The following is a 9,024-nucleotide window of genomic DNA, read 5'->3' as shown; positions in this document are numbered from 1 at the left end:
TGCTACAGTTGCTTCTACAAATAGTAGTCATGTTCAGTGCTGAACCTGGCTGGCCATGAATGGAGAGGAGCCAGCACCAAGGGCAAGCAAGAACTTTGCAAAGGAGAAATTGGGAGTTGTTGCCCTGTTTTGTCTAAAGCTTTGCAGAATCTGAACTTCCCAACAGTGTAAATTAAATGCTACTTGTCTTCGTGCCCTTTGTTCTATCCTTGAGAGGAGGTAGGGCTCTTTATTCCTGGAAGKAAGATTAACTTGGTCTTCTTTGGGGAAGGAGTAGAAGGTACTCTTTGAACCTCTGTAATAGACAAGAACATAACGGGTGGTGTAGGTGATGGCATCTAAGCAGATTGGCATTAACACTGTAATTTCATGAAATGGCATATATTTTTATTTATGTATTTTTTTCTTTCTTTTTTTTTTTTTTTCTTTCCTGTGGTTTCCAGAGGCTTGCAGTAAATGATTTATCCACTGTGCTGGTTCCCTGTCCTGGCAGAGCTGTAGCATAGTGCACTGACTGGGAAGCCTAATTTCTAGGCTGGCCTTGGACTCTTCCAGATCCTCAGGAGGAGGGGTGAGTTAATGGGGATTTACTTGTCTTTTTGAAAGGTGCAATAAAACATTACCTCTCCTTTCTGACGTAGTTCTCCAAAAACTGCATAAAGCATATTTCCTGGTTTTTAGAAAGCCTCTGATAGAAAGGAAACAAACATAGTTTGAATGTTTCTATCTTTACACTACTTCAAACCAGGCACAAATCCCTAGTAATTTCAAAGAACAATGGATTAAGTCTTCCTTTGGTACTGTAGCCTTTAGTTTGTCATGAGGGAGGCTGGCACAAAGGCCTTTCTCCTGGATGAACTTTGTTGCAAAACCAAGCTTGATTAAGAAGCAGTGGGAGAAGAGACATGGAAAAGCTGCTGTCATCCTGTCAATCTGTTTTTAGGCCAGGTGGTTTTTAATGCTTCTTCCAGTCTCTTTGAATGTACATTTGGAAAGGAGAAGAAGCCTTCAAATGTTTACAAAAGTAATGTTTTAGGCAGAATAAAATAGTTTTTCCTGGGGCAGTCTGCTGGGTGGGTAAATCTKGCTTCTAGCTTGCTGGAATCTTGTCTTTGACTAGGTTTTAACTAAGCAGCACATAGGCTTTTGGGGGGATTGTTTATTAGKTTTAGAATTTTAAATGGCCTGTGAGCAGGGGAGAAAGGTAGCAACCATCATTCTGTTTGTAATTTTTTTCCAAGTGCATTTGTGCCCTTGTGCAAGTAGGAGGCTAAGATATAAGGTCTCTGCCAATTGCCAGAGATTTTCCAGAATCATCATCCCTGGAAGTGTTCAGAAGATATGTGGATGTAGTACTTGAGGACATGGGTTAGCAGTGAACACARTGATGCTGGGTTAATGGGGTTAACAGTTGGACTCAATGATCTTTGAAGTCCTGTCCAGTCATAGTGATTTTATTATTCTTAAATTTTTGCCAAGGGTGGAAATAAATGCCCAGTTCTTATCTAAGAGAAGCTTCACAAAGAACCTATTTTTTTTAACGGAAACAGTAGGAAAAGTGGGCAAAGGGCAGTTATTTTTTTTATCCTGGTAAACCCCAAATTGTTTTTAGAAATAGCTACTGAAAGTAAGTGATGATAGCAGGTTTTTTKAAAAAACAAACCCACAACCATCCACCAAAACAGTGCATCCCAAAGCATGACCAAACTGTATTTCTTTGGTGCAAGGGGCAAGAGAAATCACCTGAGACAAGTTTTCCTGTGGCTCTTGATGTAATACTGTATGGGTTTGTTATTCTCTCAGAACATTACAAAAGGTTAAAGGGTGCAAAATCATTCTCCAAGACAGAATTCAGTCCTTTTCTGCCTGCTGCACAGTTAGGTGCAAACAGCCTATGTGCCAGCAGTGTGGGAGTATAAAGCAGCCATGAAATTTATTTTACTTGACTCCTCTGCTTCTGTCTGGCATGAAGAAGAAGAGAGATGCAAGTTATGGTTGCTAGGCTATCCTTTCTGTCAGCTGTTTTCAGACAATATGGATATATTCATGTTTGTAACCAACTTGAGCAGAATAAAGCAGCTGCAGACTGTTATATTCTGCCTTAGAGCAGAAATCCAAGGCTCCATATTTAGAATTAGTTTCTGGGTTTTGTTTTCTGATCCCACCTCCACGTCTTCTTGGGCTGTCGTCTTGCTTGCAATGAGAAGGCTGATTACCATATGTTAGCAGTTCTAGGCTCTGGTAAAATGAGTCAAGCTGCTGTTATAATTTCCGTGGAGCTGTCCCTCAATTGGGRATGCAGAGAGCAGAGCCATTAGAATTGTTTGGGCAGGTGGTGGAGAACAGTTGAATACCTGCAGGAAATAAAATCTGCATCAGAGCTGCTTCAAGGCAAACAGCATTTCCTTTCCAGCAGCATGACTGAAGGATCTTCATTTTACAGACAGTAGAGCACATGCATAAGGTAATGTTTTCAATTTTTAATCAAATACATTTTTTCTTCAAGAAGCTGCTTTTGTGGGAGAATTTCAGCTAGGACCTAAACAACACTGAAATACTACAAGCCCTTTGTGTTACCACCCTGATTAATTTGTTTGCAAACTTTAGATGAATGTAGAAACAAAATAACACTTTAGGAGCCATGGTAGCTGTGATAAATGAAAAGCCCTTTAACAGATATCTGGTAAAGAAATTATTGGGATGGTCTTCATATCAGTTCTCCAATTAGACGGTATTCATATGCTGTCAGAGATGAAAAAAACAGGAATTAAATGTAAATGCCAAATAATTAGATGAGAGGAGTCTTGTAGCTAGGCACCTGCAAGATGGATATTTACACATGCTTGATTAGTGGGGGGAAAAAAAAAGTATTAGCAAAGGAATATCAGTCACTGCATTTTCTCTTAAAAACTGAAGGCTTAATGCAATTAAGCCCATTTAATATGGTGCTTTCCAGGTACTGTTTAAATTTCATGTCCTCTGTCAGTTAGTTTGACACATTATGTTTCTTCACCAAGTTGAGATAATGGTTCAAAATAGGTGTATCTCTGTTGTGTCCAAGCTAGGGTTACGAAGGTAATTCACCCTTATATTTTATGTATTCAGTGCAATGAAGTTGTGCAATGGATTCAGTTTGGCTGGGTGAAAAAAGCATCCCTTATTTGCATTTGCTATAGTCCTTCATCATTTACATTTGATCTGTCTGGCATTTGATTTAAGATACAGGCATGGACAACCTGCCTCAAGCTGCCTACAATGTCTACAGAAGAGAGGTCATCCAAGATGGTAAACAACTATTCCTCCAAGAGTTGAATTTGTGCTTCAGAATGCGAGAAAGGCTTAGAGGTTGGAGATTTATTTCAGGTTTGTAAGATGAAACCTTACGTTTGCATGGTTAGTATCCTAGACCAAAGCATCAAATACATGGCTTTTAGTTTACAAATCTCTTCTTGTAGTGAACTGCCTACATTCACAGTATGTTCATTAATAGCTGTTTTCATTTGTATTACACTTGTGTTATGACCGACTCCTGAAGGCAGGGTAACTGAGGTTGTTAATTATAGATCCYTTAAGGTGGATTAGAGTGAAATGCTACTAAATGACCAGCGTTTATAAACTTAAATATAAATAATATATATTCACATATATGTGGCAGGTTTATTTCTGAACAATTTGGTTGCAAAGGAAAGGAGGTATGTAGCCATTTTGGTTATTATGTGTAGATATAGCAATACGGAAGCATAAAAATGTACAAAAAAAAAAGAAAGGATAAGTGGAAGGCCTCAGAAATCAATTTGGGGGCACTTGGGGGGCCTTGTGGTTTATGACACCTTCTAAGACATGACAGCTGCCTCTCATGACAGTGTAGTTTAGCCAATTATGCCCCATTGGAAGGGATGAAACAACTTGAAGCCTACATGTGAATGCCCCAATGCCTCCCCACCCATCCCACTTCCAAAGGGTCTTTTTATCAGCTTTCTCTCTTACCTGGCTCAAACTCCAGCTGTAGCCTCTGGTCAGAACCAGAGGGTTCTGCACCCCCTCTGCACTTGGGTTTGACCCTGCACATSGACCCTGCACATGGTCAGCAAAAAAAGCTGCTTTTTGCAGGTGGCGGACTGTGTGAGTCATTATCCATTAACATTCCAGACTAACAGTGTTTGAAAGGTTTTGATGCAGAGGGGAAAGAAACAATTAAAAGGGCCTAAGATTTGGGATTGTAACAGTCAAACCCACCAGATGCTCCAGCAAGTGGGATTTTGGGATGAACATAATTTGCTGTAACAGGTCTTTRTCTTTGCCGGCTCTCTATTACTTTCCACAGGAGCTAAGAAAATGTTATCTGCAACTGCAAGACTTTTGGAGACCTTTTCTGAGGTGGGTGCAGATTTGCATGACTGGAATGGYATCTTTTGCTCCTCTCTTTGGTATAAGGGCACATTCTTTTCATTATTATTAATGGGATTAATCAGTGGTGCTTTTTCTTTATTCTTTCTGATCAAACCTGCTGGTCATGGGTATGTCTCGAATTTAAGCTCTTTTGCCAGCATCCAAGAAGACTGTGTATGTGTGTATTCCTTTCTCTTAATTAAATAGTGTTATTTTAAAAGCATTAAACTTTTGTGRAACTATGCTGATTCCTGAGTGCTGTTTGTTTAAAAATTACTCTCTAAAGAGCATTAAAAACTGAAGGCTACTATGAGGTATTAATAGTGGCCAGAGACAGTGCTGGATTCTGAGGCTTCTTGATTCATTAGGCCTATAGGAGCCTTTCTGGATCCCTTGGAAGAGCTGCTTAAAGTAGAGAAAAAGGCTTTTTAAAGCTCCTGTCTCTATACTTAATTTGGAATCTTGCTAGTATTTTTAAACTCAGCTACCCTGTTAAATTATTCATGCAAACTTCTTTGTCATGAGTTCACAGAAGTGCCTTCTTTTCACAAGTATTTAATCTCAAGGGTGCTGTTTCACCAACAAAAATATCCTGACAGCAGCTGCCAAGCATGTAAAAGAATAAAGACAGTCTGCGTATATTTTTTTTCAAAGATTTGTCATAGCTGTTGATTATTCTCAAAATTAATGTGTGAGAGATCACTTTACAGTGTGTAGATAGGCTCATCCTGCTTTATATATGACAAAAATTCACAAACTAGTTTCTTGGTGCTGCTCAGAGAAGAACATTTTAGAAATATTTATTTTCCCACACTAACTMTACACAATAAGTCATAACCATCAGTATAATCTTAAATATTGAATTGTCAACTCTCAGCTTGTTGTGTTATAGATCCACTTTCCCTTTCTGCTTCCTTAATTGCTGCTGCAGAGGATGACAGGTAAACTAATTATCATAACACTGACATCCTTTGGCTAATAAAGGTGTAATCCAGGGATGGATTCAARCAGCCTGCCTAGAAGGGATAGCCTGTACTTTAATTTTAATCAAAGCATCACAGCACCAGCAGAGCTCTAGCTACTCCAGAGAATATTCAGGAACTGCTCATGAAAAAATTACCTGCCCCACAAAGGCTGCATTTTAACCATATTCTTTAGCAGGAATTACCTCCTGCCTGCAGTAGAAGTGTTGGTTGGAGTTGAGAAAGTGGGTYGCCCGACAGAATTGAAGCTGTCTGCATCTGTCTCACCAGATCCTGGCAGCATCAAGGCTGTGTGTGTGTTCCCAGTAAGCACACACACACAAACACGTCTGTGGCCAGATACACAAATAAACACATATAAACCAGCAGTTAATAAAACCAGAAAACAGTGCTTCTGCAAATGGAAACGGAACCAACACCATAATCCTTTTCCCCTCTCTGGAATAAATGTAGTGCAGCATACAGCATGGGCCTCCTGAGTAMCAGGACAGATGCTCCTGTATCCAGTAGCCAGCCCTGGATCCTTGTTCCCTCCAGCTGCAGACACCTGATCATGGCCAGACCTCAAGGCTCACTACCCCACTCAGGTTGCTGCACCCACAAACAGGCACATACACAGACTACAGATCCCCTCAATAACTGGCCTTGGGCACTCCACCCTGTTGGCTGGCCCTGGTACCTTCCCATCTCTAATTCTCATGGCACAGCAGTAGGAACTGAAGAAAGTCTGAARTGCTGAAAGTAGCCTGAAGCTGGGTGAATGTTAGGGGAAGTGTCATAATGTCATTGTCCTGCTCTTGATTTTCTGTGGTATCTGGTTTCATTTAGTGCTACCAACAGGCTATTTGGCTAACCAGAGYGTGCTCTGAGCCAGAACTGACGTTCCTAGATACCTGGCAAATCCAGCTGGATGTCTGGCAGACAGTGCTTTTAGCTGTCACACTGATTCTCTGACACCCAGACACTGAAGAAGCTGCAACATCCTCAGAGAAATTAGTAATTTTGTTACAAATTGTTTAAATTAGTAATTTTGATACAAAAGTGATTAGCAGCCCTTTAACACTCTGCACSTGGTAACACTCAAGCGTGTTTCATGCTGTTCAGCAAGCACAGATTTCAGATTTCGTGCCTCTGTCATGGGGATTTTTGACAACCACAGAGCCAACAGGGAAAACCTGAGGTGAGGTGCTATAAACACTGTGAAAATAATTCGTCTGTAATGAAATAAAGCCTGCCTTAAGATTGTTGTCTTTKGCTAGCTTTCCTATGAAAGTGAGGTTTAAACCATTAGGGTGTGTCTTCAGTGACCTGGGCAAGTTCAACAAGCCTCCTCCACACTGGTGAGGCATTCTTTTGGTGCAAAGCAGAAGGAGGGGCTACAGCTTTACTTTATTAGCTGTGAGAGAATCTACTCAGGAGGAAGTCCTTTATCATCAGTCACAGCTCACAGCATCCCAGACACTAACCCGATCAATCACAAAAGGCAACTACAAAGGAAACCAATTGTCTTTGTTTAATCACAGCTGGCATCCAAGCAGAGGAGCACCTCACACCTCAGAAAAATATTTTTGGGCTGYAGATCCTCAGGTCATGCATGGGCTGCCAACTTCCGTAAGCTGTATGTAACAGCCTGGGAGCACCTGACTGATATCCACCATGCACATCCCCATCGCTCCAGGGTTAAGGGGGCCAGGAGGGGTTTACAGGGGTCCCATGGAGAGGACAGCAGCAGCCTGGGCTGGTGCRCTTCTTCCCATAGGAGAAATCGGTATCCCATGGCTTTTCCAATGGTGACACTGTGTAGGGAGTCATGCACAGCTCCAGCCAGAGCTGCAAAGGYGAGCTGCCTGAGGGACACGCTGGACTCCCAGTCCTGCAGCTCTCTGTGAATGAGGGCAGGGAGGGAAGAAGCCGTAACAAACCTACCCCAGGGAGAGAAAAAACACGAGGAGAGCTGAGCTCAGTTTTGCAGATTGAAAAATCCACAGAGCCCTGTGTTGCCCCAGGGCAATCTACCCCAGTTACAGCCTTTCCATGAGCCAAAAGACCAAGTGGCTGCTGCTCCTAGAAGTAACCCATCTGCAGAGCTCTGGATCTCATTGTGTGACAGAACTGCTCAGGACAGTAGTATTTTGTTCAAGAAGCACTTGCGTGTAAAACTAAAACTGTCCAGTGTCAAAACTAATATCTTTTAGAGGGGCCAGAATGATGCTCAGTGGCCATTCATTCATGCCACACATCCAAAACTTGTATGGTGAAAAACCCYACATAGGTAGGAAAAGAAAAAAATCACAACTGATAAGACACAATGACAAAGCAAAGCTCTCATCCCTGTCCCCAGGAGAAAATTGTAGCTGCGTGCTCCAGGGTAGCATCACACCTCCAACTGTTCTTCTCCCCAGCCACAAGATCCACATGTTTTTYAAAAAACTGCTGGTTCCCACAGCACAGAAAAGACAATAAGCAGTTGTAGAACTGAGTGATACAGACTGGAGAAAATGCCTTCCAATTTGTCCCTGCYCTGCAGTATTGGCTGAACCCAAGAGAGAAATACACTGATTTGTTTCAGAAGGCAGATGTCATCAGCTGAGGTGAATACAACCCTGCTGTGCCCATGCTTATCTRAGCAGTAAATGTAGATGACAGCAAATGTCCCCGTGAAATTAGCACAAAATCCCTGCTTCTCAACATGTGCAGATYCAGGAGTGGACACAGGAACAGTTTTCATGTGACAAAATGAATACCTTCATGTGCATCTTGCTCCAATGAATGCTTTTAAACCCTCAATTTAGGGCAAGAAAAAAAAGAAGGTCCAGAAATATGGACTAAACATTATCATGACCACAAGCAGCAGCAACTGAGCAGGGCCAGACTGTGGACATAATATGTGGCTTTGTACACTTCCAGCTGTGCAAACAAGGTGAACCCAACCATTACATTAAAAAAAAACCAAAAACCAACAAAACAACCCCAAAACCAAACAAAATCCCCCAAGTCAACCAAACAACCAAAAGGTCACAAGCTTTCAGCAGCAGTGTTGAATTTGTGAGGAAAAGTCTGATCCCCCAGATCTCCAGTTTAGACTATCCACCTGGGGAAGGCTCCCAAGCAGAACACCTTTGAGTAAAAAATGAATGGACTAAAGGAATATCAGGTAATTCTCACAGCCCAAGAGTGATAAGGCGTATTGCCAGAAGCCTTTATCTCTTTTCTTTTTTTTTTTTTTTTTAAATTGAAGTGGGTTACGGCGACTCTATACTAACCACTATACAATTAGAAGCAATTACAAAAGTAGAATGCCTGTATTATTCCTTTGACATTGAGATTTTGGCCTTTAGGAGGTAATTTTCCCCTAAATTTGTAGATTGACATGTCTTTAGYAGCAGAGCAGCATCCCAGGCAGCCGGGCAATGCTGCCTAGCAGAGCAGCAGAGAGCAAGCAGAATTATTCCCTGTAGCCTCATGAATGAGATTACTGTTACTAATGATGGATCTGTATCTCCGCGCACGGCTTTCCCTCTGAGGAGATGCTGGCAACTGAGCAACTGGAACAAGTAAACGCTGTTACACCCCTCCCCTACCCTCTCCTGATTTAAAATAATATTTTAAAAGCTGCCAGAGCGTCGCCTCGAGGAGTTCCACGGCCAGCACA

Source organism: Malurus melanocephalus, unplaced genomic scaffold (assembly GCF_030028575.1).
Source record: "Malurus melanocephalus ecotype Western Australia unplaced genomic scaffold, MMel_1.1 scaffold_5, whole genome shotgun sequence".
In the NCBI taxonomy this organism is placed as follows: Eukaryota; Metazoa; Chordata; class Aves; order Passeriformes; family Maluridae; genus Malurus; species Malurus melanocephalus.
Note: the sequence above shows the minus strand (reverse complement) of the source record.